General features: G+C 42.7%; 1 long non-coding RNA gene across 2 annotated transcripts in view; it reads right to left on the bottom strand.

Annotated features, from left to right (window-relative positions):
- Positions 1-11,151: 11,151 nt before the first annotated feature.
- Positions 11,152-20,850, bottom strand: part of LOC103345694 (uncharacterized) — a 39,846-nt gene continuing 30,147 nt past the window's right edge. The window contains exons 1-3 of one of the 2 annotated variants that reach the window (XR_016229074.1): positions 12,328-15,050; positions 11,803-11,888; positions 11,152-11,552 (exon numbers count right to left, since the gene is read on the bottom strand). This is a non-coding gene — a long non-coding RNA (uncharacterized LOC103345694). Of the gene's footprint in view, positions 11,553-11,802; positions 11,889-12,327; positions 15,051-20,850 lie in introns of those variants that run through there. The other variant, XR_016229073.1, reaches the window with a different exon arrangement.

The following is a 20,850-nucleotide window of genomic DNA, read 5'->3' as shown; positions in this document are numbered from 1 at the left end:
AGATAAAGATGCCACAGGAAAAAAAAAAAAACGAGTATCTCCACAAATGCCAAACAACAAATGTACCAATTCAAGAAACAAGAATAAGGAAGACAACATGACACCCAAAAGAACATGACACTTCCAGACTAAATTGTGAAGTGATGAGAAGAAATGCAATAAATGGAATGCAAAAATTGATCATAAGATTACATAGAAGTAATCAAAAGCAAATGCATGAACTACTGAAATCCATGGACATGAAAGAAAATTTCTCCCAAGAAATTGAGACCTTAAAGAGTAGTCAAAATAAAATGAAAAATTCAACAGAACATAAAAATTGAGATCTTAAAAAGAAATCAAAATGAAATGAATAATTCAATAGAACAAAAAATGCAGAGGTAATCCTTAAAAAAATCAGTCAAGCAGAAGAAACGATATTGGACTTAGAAAACAAAGCACAGCAAAGTATATTGCCAAACCAAAGACAAGAAGAGGAAATTAGAAAACTAAAAAAAAACTGTTGGGAATCTACAGGATACTATAAAAAAAAATACAAGGTCTAGGAGTTCTTGAAGGCATGGAGAAACAAAGAATTAGAAGGCATTTTTTTGGTGAAATAATAGCAGAAAACTTCCCAGGCTTGGAGAAAGAAAGGGACACCCAAGTATAGGAAGCACACAGAAAACCCAATAAACATGACCAGAAAATATACTCACCAGGACACATTGTAATGAAACTCACCACAGTGAAACAGAGAAGATTTGAAAATGTGCACGAGAGAAACGCCAGATTACTTTCAGAGAATCTCCAATTAGACTCATAGCAGACTTCTCATCAGAAACCCTGCAGGCTAGGAGAGAATGGTGAGATATAGTCCAAGTCTTAAGAGAAAAAAAAAAACTGACATCCCAAAATAGTATACCCTACAATGCTCTCATTTGTTAATGAAGGTGAAATAAAGAAATTCCATAACAAATAGAAATGGAAAGAATTTGTCACCACCCATCCAGCCCTACAAAAGATGCTTATTAAGGATGTGTTGCACACAGAAACATGGTCATCACTACAAAAGAAGGTAAAGGAAGAAAAACTCTCAGTAAAATCACAAAGGAAATTCAAAGAAAAAAATAATAATATTTTTGGGAAAATGGCAGAACATAGTTGTCACTTATTAATTGTCACCTTAAACGTAAATGTAAATGGCCTCAACTTCCCAGTTAAAAGACATAGACTGGCAGAATGGATCAAAAAACAAAACCCAGCAATTTCCTGCCGACACAAAACATTTCTCACCAATAATCATGCACACAGACTGAAACTGAAAGGATGGAAAAAGATATTCTATTCCAACACAAACCAAAGAAGAGCTGGTGTAGCCATCTTAATAATCACACAAAATAGACTTTAACACAAAAACTGCTCAAAGAGACAAAGAAGGGCACTATATAATGATTAAGGGATCAACTCAACAGGAAGATTTAACTATTATGAACATATATGAACCTAATTACAGGGCACCTGCCTACTTAAAAGAAATTTTAAGGGACTTAAAGGGAGACTTAGACTACAATACAAAAGTATTGAGGAACTTCAGTACTCCACTTTCAGCAATAGACAGATCAACCAGACAGAAAATGAACAAGGAAACAGCAGATATAATTGACACTATAGACTAAATGGACCAAACAGATATCTACAGAACTTTTCATCCTATGGTTGCAGAATACACATTCTTCTCACCAGCACATGGAACTTTTTCTAGGATTGACCACATACTAGGCCATAAAGCAAGTCACAGCAAATTCAAAAGAATCAAAATCATACCATGGGGCAGGCGCTATGGCTCACTTGGTTAATCCTCCGCCTGCGGCGCCAGCATCCCATATGGGTGCTGGGTTCTAGTCCCAGTTGCTCCTCTCCCAGTCAAGCTCTCTGCTGTGGCCTGGGAGGGTGGTGGAGGATGGCCCAGGTGCTTGGGCTCCAGCACCCACATGGGAGACCAGGAAGAAGCACCTGGCTCCTGGCTTTGGATCAGTGCAGCACTGGCCATGGCAGCCATTTGGGGAGTGAACCAACAGAGGGAGGACCATTCTCTCTGTCTCTCTGTCTATAACTCTACCTGTCAAAAAAATTTTTTAAAAATCATACCATGCATCTTCTCAGACTACAATGTAATGAAGCTGGAAATCAGCAACTCGGGAATCTCTAGAGCATATGCAAACACATGGAGACTGAACAACATGCTCCTGAATGAACACTGGGTCATATAAGAAACTAAAAGAGAAATCAAAAACTTTCTGGAAGTTAATGAGGATAACAACACAACATATCAAAACTTATGGGATACAGCAAAAGCAGTGTTAAGAGTAAAGTTTATAGCATTAGGTGCCTACATCAAGAAATTGGAAAGGCACTAAATAAATGAGCTATCAATGCATCTCAAGGATCTACAGCAAACCAAACCCAAAGCTAGTAGGAGAGGAGAAATAATTTAAATTAAAGAAATAAACAAAAACGAATGCAAAGAAAAAATACAAAAAAGTCAGCAAGATGAGAAGCTGGTTTTTTGAAAAAATTTTTAAAAAATGGACACACCATTGGCCAAACTAACCAAAAAAAGGAGAGAGAAGACCCAAACCAATAAAATTAGAGATGAAAAATGAAATATAACAAAGACACCACAGAAATAAAAAGAATCATCAGAGTTGTATGCCAACAAACTGGGAAATCTAGCAGAAATGGATAAATTCCTGGACACATACAACCTACCTAATTTGAGCCATAAAGACATAGAAAACCTAAACAGACCCATAATCAAGATGGAAATTGAATCAGTAATAAAGGCCTTCCCAAAAAAGACCAGGACCAGTTAGATTCACTGCTGAATTCTACCAAACATTTAAAGAAGAACTCCAATACTTCACAAGTTATTCAAATAACTGAAGAGAAGGAATTGTCCCAAATTCTTCCTAGGAAGCCAGCATCACCTTAATTCCTAAACCTGAAAAAGATGTAGAGAAACAGAATTACAGACCAATTCCCCTGATGAACATAGACACAAAAGTCATCAAAAAAAATTCTAGCAAATAGAATCCAGCAACACACCAGAAAGATCATTCACCCAGACCAAGTGAGATTTATCCCAGGTATTCAGGGATAGTTCAACACTTGCAAATCAATCAATGTAATACACATTAACAAAATGCTGAATAAAAACCATATGGCTATCTCAATAAATGCAGAGAAAGCATTTGATAAAATACAACACCCTTTCATGATGAAAACTCTAAGCAAATTGGGTATAGAAGGAACATTCATCAACACAATTAAGGCAATTTAGGACAAATCCATGGCCAGCATCATACTGAATGGGGGAAAGTTGGAAGTATTCCCACTGATATGGGACCAGACAGGGATGCCCACTCTAACCATTGCTATTCAACATAATCCTGAATGTTTTAGCCAGAATCATTAGGCAAGGAAAAGAAAATCAAAGGGATACAAATTAGTAAAGAGGAAGTCAAACAATCCCTATTTTCATATGACATGATTCTCTATAGAGGGGTTACAAAAAGCTCCACTAAGACTATTAGAACTCATAGAAGAGTTTGGTAAAGTAGCAGGATATAAAATCAATACACAAAAATCAATAGGCTTTGTATACACAGATAATGCCACAGCTAAGAAAGAACTCCTAAGATCAATCTCATTGAAAATAGCTACAAAAAAAATACCTTGGAATAAATTTAACCAAGGATGTCAAAGATGTCTACAATGAGAATTACAAAACATTAAAGAAATAGAAGATACAAAAAAAATGGAAAAATCTTCCATGTTCATGCATTGGAAGAATCAATAGCATCAAAATGTCCATTCTTCCAAAAGCAATTTAAAGATTCAATGCAATACCAAACTACCCAAGATAATCTTCTCAGATCTATAAAAATTATGTTGAAATTCATATGGAGGCGCAGGATATCTGAAATACCTAAAGCAATCTTCTACAACAAAATCAAAGCTAGAGGCATCACATACCAGATTTCAAGACATTTTACAGGGCAGTTATAATCAAAACAGCCTGGTACTGGTACAAAACAGATTGATAGACCAATGGAACAGAATAGAAACACCAGAAACAAATCCAAACATCTACAACCAACTTATATTTGATCAAGGAGCTAAAACCAATTCCAGGAGCAAGGACAATCTATTCAAAAAATGGTGCTGGGAAAACTGGATTTCACATGCAGCAGTATAAAGCAAGATACCTACCTTACCCTTACACAAAAATCCACTCAACATGGATTAAAGATCTAAATCTATGACCTGACACCATCAAATTATTAGAGAACATTGGAGAAACCCATCAAGACATTGGCACAGGCAAAGATTTTGGAAAAGATCCCAGAAGCACAGGCAAAGCCAAAATTAACAAATGGGATTACATCAAATTGGGAAGTTTTTATACGGCAAAAGCAATAGGAAAGTGAAGAGGTAACTGACAGAATGGGAAAAATTATTTGCAAACTATTAACTGATAAAGGATTAATAACCAGAAACCTCAAAGAGATCAAGGAACTCCACAATAACAAAACAACCCAGTTAAGAGATGGGCTAAGGATTTAAACAGACATTTTTCAAAAGAGGAAATCCAAATGGCCAACAGACACATGAAAAAATGTTCAGGATCACTAGCAATCAGGGAAATGCAAATCAAAACCACAATGAGGTTTCACCTCACCCCAGTTAGAATGGCTTTCATAAAAAAATCAACAAAATGCTGGCAAGGATGGGGGAAAAGGAATCCTAATTCACTGTTGGTGGGAATGCAAACTGGTAAACCACTATGGAAGACAGTTTGGAGATACCTCAGAATACTGAATATAGTCCTACCATATGACCCAACCATCCCGCTCCTGGAAATTTACCCAAGGGAAATAAAATCAGCAAATAAAAGAGCTATTGGCACCTCCAGGTTTATTGTAGCTCAATTCACAATAGCTAAGACGTGAAATCAACCTAATTGCCCATCAATGGAAGACTGGGTAAAGAAATTATGGGATATGTTCTCTATGGAATACTACACAGCAATAAAAAATACTGAAATCCAGTTATTTGCAACAAAATGGAGGAATCTGGAAAACATCATACTAAGTGAAATAAACCAGTCCCAAAGGGACAAATTCCATATTTTCTCCTTAATCTGTGACAACTGAGCACCTAAAAGGAAACCTGTAGAAGTGAAATTGACACTATGAGAAGCAATGACTTTATCAGCCCTTGTCCTGTTTACTATTTTTTTTCTACTTAATACCATTGGTTGAACTCTTAACATAGAATTATTTTTCAGTGTCTAAACCCAATTGACAAAATCATCCCAGTAAAAAATAAGAGTGGGAATAAGAGAGGGAGTAGATGTACAGTTCGGCACACATACCCATGGACTTATGCTTAAGGGTAAAGCTAAAAACTCCAAATCCCATTAAACTTGGTGATACTAATGCCATCTTACTAGTTAGAGTGATCATTTTAAGTGCATATCTGATCATTAAGATAGGAATAAGTGTCAAAGGGGTCATAAATAAGAACAAGTGTCTGCTGATAACAATAGATAGAATTAAAAGGGAGAGAATGATCCAACATGGGAAGCAGACCACACAGCAGACTCCTAGAATGACAAATGCCCTAAATAGCACTCTGGCCTCAGAATCAGCCCTTAAGGCATTCAGATCTGGCTAAAAAGCTCATGAGAGCATTTCAGGCATGGAAAGCCAAGATACTGTGGCAAAAAAATGGCCTACATTAAAGATCTGAGATCCCAGGGGAAAGAAGGGGCCAAAGAAAAAGGTATTTTTCTCTGAAGGATGGAGATAGCTTCCACTTTGCTTATGGCCTTATCTAAACACTGATGGAGTTTGTGGACTCAAAAGGCATCTCATGACAAGAGCCTTGGATGATCACTGATATCATAAGAGTGTCAATTGTTAAATCAACAACAGGGTCACTATACATTTGCTCCTCATGTAGGACCTCTGTCCTTAATGAGTTGTACTATGAGAATTAACGGTAAAACTTGTCGTCAAACAGTACTTTATACTTTGCATCTGTGTGAGTGCAAACCTAAAATCTTTACTTAGTATACAGTTGGTCTTTTGTATATAAAGATAATTAAAAATTAATCTTACCGAAGAATGGTTTGGGAGAGGGAATAGGAGGTGGGATGAGAGTGGGGGTGAGAGGGCAGGTATGGGGGAAAGAACCACTATATACCAAAAACTTTATCTATGAAATTTATATTTATTAAATAAAAGCTTTCTTAAAAAAACAAGCACTTTTAAAAAATGTTATAATTTCATATTTTTTTTATTTATTTGAAATAGAGTTACAGAGAGAGTGAGAGTGAGAGAGGTCTTCCATCCACTGGTTCACTCCCCAGATGACCACAACAGCTGGAGCTGTGCCAATCCAAAGCCAGGAGCCAGGGGCTTCTTCCAGGTCTCCCATACAGGTGCAGGGGCCCAAGCATTTGGGCCATCTTCCACTGCTACCCCAGGCCACAGCAGAGAGCTGGATCAGAAGAGGAACAGCCGGGACAAGAAACAGCGCCCATATGGGATGCCGGAGCTTCAGGCCAGGGCTTTAACCTGCTTCATCACAGCACCAGCCCATAATTTCACATTTTCAAAGCATGAAAAATATAAAAAATACTGACTTAACTACAAGGATTTGGATTTACATTACATGCCATCTCACAGATTACACGCTTCGTGTATTGATTTTTTTTTTCAATTATCCAAGTGCTTTTTTGCTAGAAGAGTTAGTCATGTTCTGATTACTAGTTGTTTATGAACTTTACTATTTAGTAGAAACAATGTAAACTTATACACTGACATCCAACATGGCACAAGGTTAGTATACCTGAAAAACCAGTGTTGCTATTCAAACAGGTGAATAAAATCATAGCTTCCTTCTTTTCTTTAATGAACCCAATCCTTTTTGCATTTTGCTTGAGATATAACCCACAGACTCTGGGTACAATTGGGTATGTTTTTTAAAATTTTTTTAACAGATTCAAATGTGATTTATAGATACAATTTTTTTACAGGCATAGTTAGAGAGAGAGAGAGAGGCAATTGGGTGGTTTTAAGATGCTCACAAAGCTGTGCAAACATCATCATTACCCACCAGCAGTTGCTCCCCTCTCCTCCTACCTGACCACTGGCAACCACCAATCTACTTTCTGCCTTCTGTGCATTTGTCTACTTTGGATATTTCAAATGGAATCACACACTACACAACATACAAAAATGTTAAGAACCCCCATGAGGCTGCGCGGCAGTAAAACTTTTCTGTAGCTCAGATTTTCCAGTTTACAACAATTTAATTTTGCCAACACTCGCTACGCTTAAAGTATACTCACTAATAGATTGTTTTTCCTTTCCTTTCTTCCTTCCCAAGTGGATCTTGGTACAGGGACAATCTGGGGAGTTCTCCTGGCAGCAGAGGGAGAGCTATCGGTCTTCTCTGCTGGCCTCTGGATCAGCGCCCCTTGGATAGAACTGGTCACCACTGGGCTCTTTGTAGTGGTGACTTCTCCTGCTCCTAACACGTCCGGCAATGAAGCTCCCCGCTGGTGGCTATCTCCTCAGGCTAACCCCGGGCCTTGCCAGCTCCCAGCCCTCTCAGCACCCCTTAGTCTATTCTGAGGGTGGTCCTGGGCCTTCCTTTCTCATCACTGTACCCCCTGCACCTGTCATAGTGTCCAGCATATGGAATGCCTTCAGCAGTATTTTAGAAATCAGTGAATGAATCCTTCAAAATTCAAAGTATTCCCTCCTTTGTGAATCTCTCACTAAGGCACCTATCCTTCTCCCCAGCACCTCCTGTGCACTCAGAAGCTAACCTGGCTGCTACAATGGAGGAGCATTTATTAGGTTCTGTAAGAGCCTGGTGTATGGGTGCATCTCTGATGCACTGTGAACCCCATTCCTCCCTCATCTCCCAGGTGAGCAACTTTCCTGGGCCACCCTCACTCAGATTTTTGCCACAAAAATGATATGCTCAATAAATGAAAATTAACAGAGGGGCTGGTACTGTGGCATACCAGGTAAAGCCACTGCCTGCAGTGGTGGCATCCCATATGGGTGCCAGTTCAAGTCCTGGTTGCTCCTCTTCTTCTGATCCAGCTCTCTGCAATGGTCTGGGGAAGCACTGGAAGATGGTTCAAGTCCTTGGGCCCCTGCACCCACATGGGAGACCCGGAAGTTGTTCCTGGCTCCTAGCTTCAGACAGGTGTAGCTCCAGCAATTGTGCCCATCTGGGGTGTGAATCTGCAGATAGAAGATTCCTTCCCTTTCCCCTCCCCCTTCCCCTTCCTCTTCTCCCCTTCTCTCTCTCTGCCTTTCAGATAAGTAAATCTTAAAAGAAAATTAATCGAAGGCTTATTATTTCTCATCAACTAGATTTCCACTTTAAAATTATAATCTGCACATTTTATGAAATAACCAGAAGGCAGAAGTGATTTATAAAATGGAAAGTAAGTCTTCACACAGTGTCAGTGTTGAGTAGTCTCCTGCCCATGGAAGTTTATGCCATTCCCAGAACTTTTCTCTTCTAGTTGTCTTTTGAATAAATGTGTAAACTACTGTTAGTTCATCTGAGTTGGCGTAAGGGAAAATTTACACTACAAGTTTCTAGGGGAAGAAGGGCAGGAAATAATTACAGAGAAAATCATGTTTGCAAAACCACTTGTCAGAGAACGAAAAGGCAAATCAGGGCCATGCCAGCAGGGTCTCAGTTGCATTTTGAAGGTAATGACAAACCTTGCTGAATCGCTTTCTACTGACTTGTGTGTAGCTCCGCTTTCCCATGAGACTAAAATCTGACCAATAGGAGCCCAAATATTTCCACTAATGACTGCTACTATTTATCTAGGGGTGGCTCCTGAAATCTTTTAGGACCCAGACTAAACAACCAACCCAGACATTTGTGTGTTAGAAAAGGAAATCTGGTGCTGAATTAGGAAGCTCAGATTTCGTACTGTGCACTGTGTTTTTAAAAAGTTCACATCGTGGCCCAGAGTTTAAGCTGCCACTGGTGCATGTGCATCCCATATTTGAGTACCTGGGTTTGAGTCCTGCGCCTCCTCTATTTTTTTTTTTAGAAGCAGAGTAGCCAGGACTCAAACTAGTACTCTGATATAAGATGCTGGTGTCATAAGCAGTGGCCTTACCCACTGTACCACAACACCAGCCCCCTGCAAGCCTTTTATTTATTTTTCTTAAAGACTTATTTTATTTGAAAGGCAAAGTTATACACACACAGAGAGAGAGAGAGAGAGACAGAGACAGAGACAGAGAGAGACACAGAGAGAGAGGGGAAGATCTTCCATACTGTGATTCACTGTACAAATGGCCGCAATAGCCAGAGCTGGGCTGATCCAAAGTGAGTAGCTTCTGCTGTGTCTCCCCAATGGGTGCGGGAGTCCAAGGACTTGGGCCAACTTCCACTGCTTTCCCAGGCCACAGCAGAGAGCTGGATCAGAAGTGGATCAGCCAGGTCCCAAACCAGCACCCACATGGCATACTCCCACTGCAGGAAGCAGTTTTCCCACTACACCACAGCACTGGTCCTCTGCCTCCACTTCTGATCCAACTTCCTACTAACGTGCATGCTGGGAGACAGCAGATAACGGCTGAAATAGCTGGGTCTCTGCCATCCATATGGGAGACCCAGATGGAGTTTTAAAGTCTGGCTTAGTTTTGGCTGTTGTGTGCATTTGACAAGTAAACCAGTGGATGAAAGATCTTCTCTACTCCCTGTCCCCAGCACTCTGCCTTTCAAAAACAATTTTCAAAAACTTACAAAAGATAGTTGACATTAAAACTTACAGTGTTCTTTTCACATCAAAGTTCCATGTGTTTCCTGCAAATTCCTTCCAGGATTCTGCACACAAAATCAATGCTTAGAGAAGGCTTATTTGGAAAGCAGAAAAGCAATCAAGGCATTCTACCCTATTAAGTCAGCCAAAAATGTAGTGGGCTACTGCTAAAAATGAAAAAAAAAAAAAAGAAAGAAAGAAAAAGAAAAATCTTCAGCCTCTGAGAACCATGGGATCCTAATGAGGGCATTGTAGTGCAGTGCTTATGAGTACAGTTGTGACACAAACATGGACTCAGGCCACAGCTTCACCATCTACTATGTGTTTTGAATGAGTTAATTATGCCACAGTGTCTTTGTAGAACAGCATAATGGACAGTACCTACCAGGGGCCCACACCGTGGCACAGTAGGTTAATCCTCCACCTGAGGCATCAGCATCCCATGTGGGTGCCAGTTCTAGTCCCAGCTGTTTCTCTTCCAATTCAGCTCTCTGCTGTGGCCTGGAAAAGCAGTGGAAGATGGCCCAAATCCTTGGGTCCCTGCACCCACATGGGAGACTAGGAAGAAGCACCTGGCTCCTGGCTTCGGATCAGCTCAGCTCCGGCCATTGCAGCCATTTGGGAAGTGAACCAGCGGACAGGAGACCTTTCTTTCTGTCTCTCCCTCTCACTGTCTGTAACTCTACCTCTCAAATAAGTAATATTTTTAAAAAAATAAACAGTACCTACCGGCTAATACTGTCCTGAGTAAAGAATGAGTTGATTTATCTGTCAAGAGCACTTAGCATTGTACCTGCTACCTTGTCAGCTGTTGTCTACACGTCATCCAGTGTCATCAACACAGCCAGCATCCATCGCTACTCTCATCTGGTGCTGTGAGATGCTTATCCTACTCTGTGAGGCCTCTTTTTTGTTTTAAGATTCACTTATTTTTAATACAGAGTCACAAGAGAGGAGGAGAGGGACAGGGGGAGGGAAGGAGGGGAGAGAGGGGAAAGGGGGAGAGGGGGAGAGGGGGGAGAGGGGGAGAGAGGTCTTCCATCCGCTGGTTCACTTCCCAAATGGCCGCAACAGCTGGAGCTGAGCTGATCCAAATCCAGGATCAAGAAGATGCTTCCAGGTCTCCCACACATAGGCCTCCTTCTTAATAAGCATCATTACAGGGCCTTCTATTGTGTCCCAGGCATGCACTGTATTTGTAAGATGAAGAACCCAAATAGCCACTGTCTTGGTCCGTTATGTGCTGCTGTAACAGACTACCTGAGACTGGGTAATATACGAAGCAGAAGTTTCTTTTTAAAAATATTTTTAAATTACTTTATTAATATTGTTTGCCTTATTTGGTCATTTTTATGGGGTAGAGTACAACCTTCTGGCACAGACAAGTATTTCACCGTTTTGAGGCTGGGCAGCCCACAGTTGAGGGGCTCTCATCTGCTGAGGGTCTTCTTGCTGTGCTGCCCCATGGCAGAAGGCAGAAGGGCAAGAGAGCACATGCACACGTAAGAGAGAGAAAAGGAGCCAAACATCCTCTTCTCAGGAGCCCCTCCGTGCAGTCAAGGCCTTCATTCATCCACGAGGGGAGAGCACTTGCTCATCACTTCCTGCGGGTCCCGTCTGTCAACACCGTCGCTCTGGGGCTTTAATTTTCCAACACATGAACTTTGGAGGCACATCCAAACCATCGTACCTGCTTACACAAAGACACTACCACCATCCTCCTCTCTTTTCGCAGCATAATGACTTTCTGAACTTCAGCCCAATCCCCCACCATCCTAATCCAGGTCAGAAACATCAGAATGAACAAAATCCAGCCAAACAAAGGGGAAAGGAGGTGAAAATGAATGGACCCACCCCTGGCTTCCTTTTATGGGTTCCTGACACCCCAATCTCTGACCCAAAAGTTAAAGAAAATGGATACAAATGTTGAGTTCTGATACCTGTTAAGCAAAATCTTTGAGATCCAAAAGAAGACAGTCCCATCAAGTCACACAACCCTGGCTGATTTCTGGACACAAATTTGTCCCTGAAAGAACAAGGAAAACACCTTTTAACAAGATGTCAAGCAATCCGTGGACCCACAACGCCAACCACTGCTCTCCAAGGCCTCACTGCGAGCCTTTGTCTTTCAGGGCTGCTGATTGCTGGCCGTCTCCCAGGCTCCCCCCGGGACAGCACCATATTTGTCTTTCTGCTGCCACTATTTGTTAGCAGTCTATAAACAGAGAAGATTCTTTCTTAGTAACCACTGGGGAAAGTAAAGCCACCTCCTATCCCAAAATAAAGCCTGAAAGGAGGCAAGGAAAGAAAATGAACTTGACTCGTGAAAGTTGAAAATGACAATCCAATGAGCAAAGTTTCAAAACTGCTGGCTGCCTTTGGCACAGGGAGAAAGGAAAAACTTCTCAAGCAGCTTGCAGAAGGCAGCAGCCAGCAGATTAAAAGACGACCAGAAATGATCTCACCAGCACATGGAGACGTCTGGCCACACGGGTATCTGTGAGATAACCAAGAATAGTCCAGTTACGTTGGAGTTACACTATCCGATCTGATTTCCTCCAAGAATGCTTCAGAGTTCATCTTGCTTTTCTCAGTCTTCACCATCAAATGCAAGCACGGCCACGGTAGTTCAAAGTCAGGTGCTCATCTAGAACAGGTAAAACTTCGGGAAACTAGGATCACCAGCAACGCAGCCGGAGGTCAGAGCATTAAAGGAAAGAAAACGGGCCTGTTAGCTGTAAGTAGCTGTAGAAAAACTGCCAATGGATGCTGTGTTTCAGAGGCAGAATTATCGAAAATCATCCTATTTGTAGAGAAAGCAGAAACCTTGACCTTAACAAAGAACACTGCCGAGGGTCTGTGGGAGTGCTCCCAGCCATCTAATCTTGCAGGAAGTTTGAATGTTTCTGGAGTTGAGTCAGCTCACTCTTGCCAGCCTGAGGACAGCCAGTTTGGAAAACAGGACTTGTAGACATGGAAACAACAGGCATCTTGGTAACCAAAGTCATGAGAGGGTTTACTACGTAAAAACTACAGAGTCTCCAAGAGGGAAGGGCAGGTTGGTGCAATTCGCTGAGGCCATAGTCTGTAACAAAATCTAAAACGCAGATAAGTCAAACATGCTGAGAGTCACCCAGTGAAGGGAATGAGTGTGTTAACCAGGATCTTGCTCCTCCAAGGGCAACCTTGGACACCCAGAAGAGTTTTTTTTTTTTTAATCCTATTTTCTCATTATGCTCTGGAAGACATATGACAATTAAGAGACTGATCAGAATTGAACTCTCACAGATGTTGTTTCAAAACCAGAAAGTGTGAAAACACTGAGCGAACAGCCCTTCAAACGCTGGCTGTCATTCGGATCCTCATGCTGCCCTTTGATCTGGATGCTAGCACTGCTGCAGGCAGGTAAGGGAACCACGGCCCACACCAGGTGGGGTCAGGAAGCAGCAGAGCCAGGCTCTGGGCTCACGCCAGGCATGGCTCATTCACCGACACGTGCTGAGATCTCGGCAAGGATGTGCAGATGGGGCTGAGGCATCCGGGTCCCCCAGGTCCCTCCTGTGCCAATCTTCACGATGGCATACTGAGGGAGAGAGGGGTTCCTATTTTTCCTATAAAACTGAGAAAGATTGTTGTGTGCCACCTTTTTATTTTTTTAAGGAACAGAGGGAAGGAGACAAAGAGCTCCCATTCACTGACTCACTCTCCAAATGCCCACAATGGCCAAGACTAGACTGGATCAAAGCCAGGAACTGGGAATTCATGGAACTCCCCTGTAAGGATGGCAGGAGCTCAGCTGCTTAAGCCATTGCCTCTGCCTCCCAGGGTCCGCATCGGCAGGAAGCTGGAGTCAGGGATCAGAGCCCGGAATTGAACCTCAGCACGTCAATGTGGGACACAGGTGTCTTAACCAAAATTGAACCACTAGGCTGAATGTCTATCCCTCATTTTTGTATTTTTAAGAAGCTTTTTTCTTTCGTCATAAATTTTTCCTTCTGTTTTTTTCTGTCCCTCTCCTTTTCTTTCCTCCTCCTCTTTTGCACATAGATCTCACACCCTAACTCCACCTGCTCTTAAACATGAGCCCACACTGAACTCAAGCCTTCCCAGTATACTTGCTATAGCCAAATGGTACTTCAGGGACGCCCACGCATATCTTCTTACCCACCCAGGACCTCTCTGCTTTGCTCTACTTCCGGTTGCTGATAACTTCCTGGAACAGGCAAGAATGGGCAGCAAGAAAGCCTTGAGGCAAAGTAGAGAATTCGTCACAATTGCCACCAACTTCTCCTGAACCTGGTCTCATGGAAGACCCTGTTAGCTTGTCCAAGACAACTATGAAGCATGGAAACCTGAGGGAGAGCATCCTAGGGGCTTTCCAGGGGGGTGTGCCTCCGTGTGACTGCCAGCCTTTGAAATCTGTCCATGGAGTTCAAGTTTACGGTCAGCAATATGACCACACACGATCCTAATCACCACCTTCTAACCTACTCTCCCCTCCTCCACACCCAACTTCTAATCACGTTTTTTTCTTCTCCATTCCCCCAGATATAACTTAAACATTTAAGAAATAAAATTTTTCATAGCAGGATACTAAAAGTGATGTCTTTTTTTAACCACATCTATAATGGGTTAAAGGGTTCCCTGGTGGCTTGAAACATAGGAATTTTCTTTCCTAACTGTCTGATATAACATCAGAACAGAACAGGAAAGAAGAGACTCAAACACGTCTTCCATCACTAAAATCAAAACTTCTACAGAATTATTGGAAATATACATAGTTTTATATATTTATACACATTGACTGGCATGAAGTTACACCTTAAGAAAATGTGATTCAAGCCAGCACCACGGCTCACTAGGCTAATCCTCCACCTTGCGGTGCCGGCACACCAGGTTCTAGTCCCAGTCAGGACGCCGGATTCTGTCCCGGTTGCCCCTCTTCCAGGCCAGCTCTCTGCTGTGGCCAGGGAGTGCAGTGGAGGATGGCCCAAGTGCTTGGGCCCTGCACCCCATGGGAGACCAGGAGAAGCACCTGGCTCCTGCCATCGGATCAGCACAGTGCGCTGGCCACAGCGCGCCGGCCGTGGCAGCCATTGGAGGGTGAACCAACGGCAAAAGGAAGACCTTTCTCTCTCTCTCTCTCTCTCTCTCACTATCCACACTGCCTGTCCAAAAAAAAAAAAAAAAAGAAAAGAAAAAAAAAGAAAATGTGATCCACACAGACACTGCCTAATGCTGAAGATGTAGAGTAACCAGAAGACCTGAACACTGCTGGCAGGAATGCAAAATGGTTACAAGCACTCAGAAAAACCACAGGGCCATCTCGAGAAGCACTATGCCTTCCATAGGATCCAACCAGTCCACTCACAGGTACCCACCCAAGAGACGTGAAAACAGATGTCTACTCAAACACTTGTACGTCAATGTTCACAGCAGTATTTATAATCATGAAAAGTGAAAAATAACATTCATCAACAGGTATAGACAAGCGAACTGTGACAGATCACAGATAGAATAATACTTAGCCAAAAAAGAGACAGGGAAAGGTGGTGAGGGGTTGTGGCAATTATGCAATTATGTGGGTGAATCTTAAAACCACTAAGCCGAATGAAAGAAGCCAGACACAGGCATCTCTATGGGATGATACTGTTGGCAAAAAGTTCTAGCAAATGTCAACCAAGTCCAAAGTGCTGAAAGGCAGAACAGTGGTTGCCTGAGGCCGGGGACTTGGGGAGAGAAGAATTTCAAAGGAACAAAGGAAGCGTTCAGGGATCCTGGAAACATCCGTATCTTCACTTGGGCAGTGACTGCATGGGTGTGTACCACTGTCTAAACTCAGCTAGCTGTGCCCTTTAAACGAACGATTCATTTTAAATGGATGTCTTTTGCTGGATGCAAACTATGTCTCAATGATAGTCGTTATAAAGTATCACTTAACGAATTAGGGGTCGGTGGGCATTTGCCCCAGCAGCTACACTGCTGGTCAGGACCCCCACGTCCTGTATCCGAGTGCCCGAGTTTCATCTCTGCTCCTGATTCCAGCTTCCTGGCAATGTGCATCCTGAGAGACAACAGGTAGCGAGTGGCTCAAGTACTTGTATCCCTGCCTTGCACGTAGTAGGCCCAGAATGAGTTCTGGGCTCCTGACTTTGGGCTGTCCATCCCCGACTGCTGTGGGCATTCGGAGAGTGAACCAGCAGTAAGATTGCTTTCTCTCCTTCTCTCCCCGCCCCCCCCCCGCCTCTCAAAAAATAAAAACTAAGAAAATCATGAGTATTTGTACTGATCAACATCCCTCTTATCCTGAAAGAATTCCCCCATGTTAAATATGGTTTTATCTGCAAAAGTAAGACAAAGGATTTCAGCACAGTCTTTTACACGTTGGTTCCTGCATATCATGGGAACCTCAAGGTCACTCTGTTGTGGCATGTGTTCAGGCTCATCACAGCCCTAGGTGTTATATTTCTAACACTAGTGCCACTTGTCTCAATATGCATAACTGTCTGGGTTCCATTCTGCCCTAAAATGCTCTTCTTTAAGCACCTATCATAAACCCCACCAAGGAGCACATAAAGCTGTAGCAAGCTTTGCTTCACTATCAAATGTGTTGATGGGCTAATGCTATTTTATCCTTGCTAAATACCATTTCCCTTCCTAGAGCTGTCTGGAACTTCCAGAGTAAGCTCGTCTCTGGCCTGGAATGATTACGTTTTCCCAGCAGCTCATTCCTGATCGTGAGGAACAGACACTGGCAAACACTCCCTCGCTACACAGAGGGCAGGGTGTGGCTCCTGACAAAGGCTCAGAACCAGAAGTCTGACTGAAGGAGATGCTTTTAAGATCTGAGAACCTGACCTTCATTCTCAGAGCAGCAGGTGCATACTTAAGAGATGAGGCTAAGTACTTCAGGAAGAAATGTCACCCCAACATCAAGACATCATGATGCACAACCCCACCTGAATGGTAGCATTTTGGAGTGAAACCCTGTAGCATCACATCACTGACAAGCAAAGCCAGCTGTGGAATGTTTTTTTTAATCTTATTTATTTGAAAGGCAGAGTTAGAGAGAGAAAAGAAAAGATAGAGGGAGAGACTGACAGACTTATCTTCCATCTACTGGTTCATTCCCCAAATAGCCTCAATGGCCAGGGCTGGGCCAGGCAAAGCCAGGAACCAACAACTTCATCTGGATGGTCCACATGAGTACAGGGGCCCAAGCACATGGGCCATCTTCTGCTGCTTTCCCAGGCCATTAGCAGAGAACTGGATTGGAAATGAAGCAGCCGGGACAAGAACCAGTGCCCATTTGGGATGCTGATGTCGCAGGCATTGGCTTAACCCACTATGCCACAATGCCAGGCTTCCAGTTATGGATTTTTAACACATGAAGAGAATTAAATGGAAACTGGGGCTAGCACCGTGGCATAGTGCGTAAAGCCACCGCCTGCCTTATCGGCATCGTATATGGACGCCGGTTCAAGTCCCGGCTGCTCCACTTCCAATCCAGCTCTCTGCTATGGCCTGGGAAAGCAGTAGAAGATGGCCCGAGTCCTTGGGCCCCTGCACCCACATGGGAGACCCAGAGGAAGCTCCTGGCTCTTGGCTTTGGATCAGCACAGCTCCAGCCATTACAGCCAATTGGGGAGTGAACCAGCAGATGGAAGACCTCTCTCAGCCTCTCCTCTCCTCTCTCTCTCTCTCTCTCTGTCTCTCCTCTCTGTGTAACTCTGACTTTCAGATAAAAAATAAAATCTTTTAAAAAAAGAAAGAAATGCAATCTATTCAAAAAACACCTGAGAACAGAAGTAGTCCTCTATAGGTAAGCAGCATTATACAAGCATAAAAAGTTCATGGTAAAACAGAATTAAAAGACAAGCGCATGTGGATAAGAAAATATTTTTGAAATGTATGTATGGTCTTTTCATTATACACATTTTCCACGAACTTTTTGAAGATCCCTCGTATATGGCATCTAGTCATCCCCATATGGATCTAAATGACATCCCTTTGTTACTTGCTCACAGGTTACAGCACGGGAGTAACTAGGACTCCCAGTGGAGTCCTAGACCCACCAGGAGAGACAGGTTGTCACTTTCCAACAACACAGCCATCCGGATGCCTTCCCCTACGCATCTCATTTTGCAGCCACCAATTTTTTAAGAACCGGGACAGCTACAAGAAGTAAGATTAGGAGCCTGGCCCTTTCTGTTGAAAGACTAAAACTACCAGTTCGAAGAACGGAGTAACCCGAGGTGAGACCCAGGAAGAGAAAACGACAGCAGGCACATCCATCCCAAGGATGGGGCAGGGATGTCTGGAGGGTGGATCCAGACACTGCAACGGAACCTAGGTAACGTAGGAGATTTCCTGCCTTGCGGCACATGCTGACGTGACATTGCTCCCGTCAATCTGAGGCAGTGCACCCACTGGAAGGTAATAGCTGCCCACAAGAATGGAAAGCATCTGGTACTGAGGGCTGCAGCAGCAGCAGAGATGTCATCAAAGACAGGGGGTCTCTGGGAGCTTTGCTGAGGGATGTTTTTGGCTCAACATGAGATAAGGGACCACCAGAAAGAGAAAGCCCAGTCAACTCCCCTGAGCACTGCAGGGAGCCCGAGAGGCTGGTGGCCAGCAAGACCTGGAAGAGCGGAATCCAGCCTCCTGAAGCCAGTGTGCTGATCAGCTCCAAGCCCCCATCTTCTCCAGGAATGCGGAGGGCCCACCAGTTAGGCAAACGCAGTCACTGAAGTACCAGTGAAACAGAAGCAGGTGCTGTCTCGCCACTTGTTTCTAGGCTGCCTTCAGCTTGGGAGGAAAACAAAACTGAAAAACACAAAATTAGATCAGTCCCGTCGTGTTGAGAATTAGTGCTCACGGAACGAAGACACAGATCCTTTGTGAAAACAATAGCGTTAGAAAGTATAGAGGCTGGCACCGCAGCTCACTAGGCTAATCCTCCGCCTGCAGCGCCAGCACACCAGGTTCTAGTCCCGGTCGAGGAGCTGGATTCTGTCCTGGTTGCTATTCTTCCTGTCCAGCTCTCTGCTGTGGCCAGGGAGTGCAGTGGAGGATGGCCCAAGTGCTTGGATCCTGCACCCAATGGGAGACCAGGATAAGCACCTGTCTTCTGGCTTCTGATCAGCGCTGTGCGCCGGCCATAGCGGCCGTTGGGGGGTGAACCATCAGAAAAGAAAGACTTTTCTCTGTCTCTCTCTCTCACTGTCCACTCTGCCTGTCAAAAAAGAAAAGAAAAGAAAAAAAGAAAGCTTAGAGCAAATCCTGCCCCCAAGCTCTCCAATCCCTCAGACATGAACGGTTCTCTCTAGCAGACTCCAGCAGCACATCAATGCCGACAGGAAAAAAAGAATTGGCAGCAAGGGGACCCTAACGAGGAGAGAGAGGCGTAGCCATTTCTGTACTGATCTTTAATATTGGCTTTCCGGATATTTCCCAAGTATAAATGCAAATATATCAATTAATGCTCAACATCGCATATTTGAAATTTATGGTTTTATTTGTAACTTATTCACTAGCGCAGTCTGGGCTTAGTTAGCTGGCCAAGTATAGGGAAACAAGGAATGTATATTCTTTCCAGTTTGGAAAGGAAAGTGTATTTCATGCACATTACTCTTACTTATCATGTTTGCTCAGTTCTAAGGTTTTTGCTCAGGAACCACAGATGGGTTTAAATGAAGCAAAAAGGAAATTGGATTCCATCAATCAATATACTAAAACACAACCAAAATTAGATGTCATGAGGTTACACCATTTCATCACTTGTAATTAATATTGTCTGTGCATGCCCCTTCTGAGAAAATATTTATACAACATTCCATTTCCTACAAGGAAATTCATCTTCTGACTTCCCCACAAACTGAAAAATCACCTAGTGAGTTAGACAAAGAGAAAACTATTGTAGTCCTATTGCTTAACTTTAAAGTGAAATTTATTACAGAAAAATTTTCATCCATCTAAAGCAAAGATGTATTTACTTTGGAGCCTTGTCTACTTTTATTAAGCAAAAAATCTGACTTTAAAATAACTGCAGTTTTTAGGATACATAGTTATTATTTAGCTCAAGCCAAACTTCAGCACTAATATTTAAACCAGAAAAAGTTAAAAGAACATTTCTTTGGTGTACATTTTTGTTTTTTTTATTTATAATTTTTATTTCTCAGATGAGGAGAAAAATTTTTTTCTTCTGTTTCCCTCCCCAAGATACAGTATCCAAGGATACCACACAGATATTTAGTGAAAACTCCTCCCTGGGGGACATGATACCCTGGCTTCTATCCTCTCCCAAGACAAGCCAAGGACAAGCCACTGTGGTACCATCATCAACTGCTCTTGTTTCCTCAAGTAGGACCTGAGTCAGACAGCCCCTGCTATAAATATTTGCTGACTGTGTGATCTTCTGCCAATCTGTTACCTCTCGGAGTTCCAATTTTCTCAGCTGAAAGCAGAGCTATGACTGGACTTACTCTACACTGCTGCCATGTAGCAGCTCAGTCAATGGTATCTGGCAGAAATGTAGCAGTGATTATGCATCAAGGGGAACTGTAGTGTCTTCTGCTTTCTTTCTTCAAGCAAATGCTGAGTAGGAATCAGATGTGTGTGTTACTTAGTCAACTCATAAACTAATTTGAATGAAGGCTTCTACTGTGGAGGAGCTCCTGTGACAGAATTGGCTTTTTCTCTTCTGGGAAGTAATTTCTCATGAGAATTTAACAATTCAGAAGCCCTTGGAGTATATACTAGGAATGAGTTGGTACAAGGCACACAGATATTACAATCCTAATTTTGGAATGCTGAAGGAGGAAGACAATCACCAACAGGAAATTTCCCAAAGATTCCACATCATAAGCAAACTATACAGAATCAACCTTTACAACAATGGTTAAGATATAAGCATGGGTTTCAGAGTTATATCTGCCTGGCTTCCTGCCCTCTATGAACTGGGCTACCCTAAGGAAGTATTTACATTC

Source organism: Oryctolagus cuniculus, chromosome 2, assembly GCF_051225735.1.
Source record: "Oryctolagus cuniculus isolate XC-2025 breed Fujian yellow rabbit chromosome 2, ASM5122573v1, whole genome shotgun sequence".
Taxonomy (NCBI): Eukaryota; Metazoa; Chordata; class Mammalia; order Lagomorpha; family Leporidae; genus Oryctolagus; species Oryctolagus cuniculus.
Note: the sequence above shows the minus strand (reverse complement) of the source record. Positions and strands in the feature narration are given on the sequence as shown.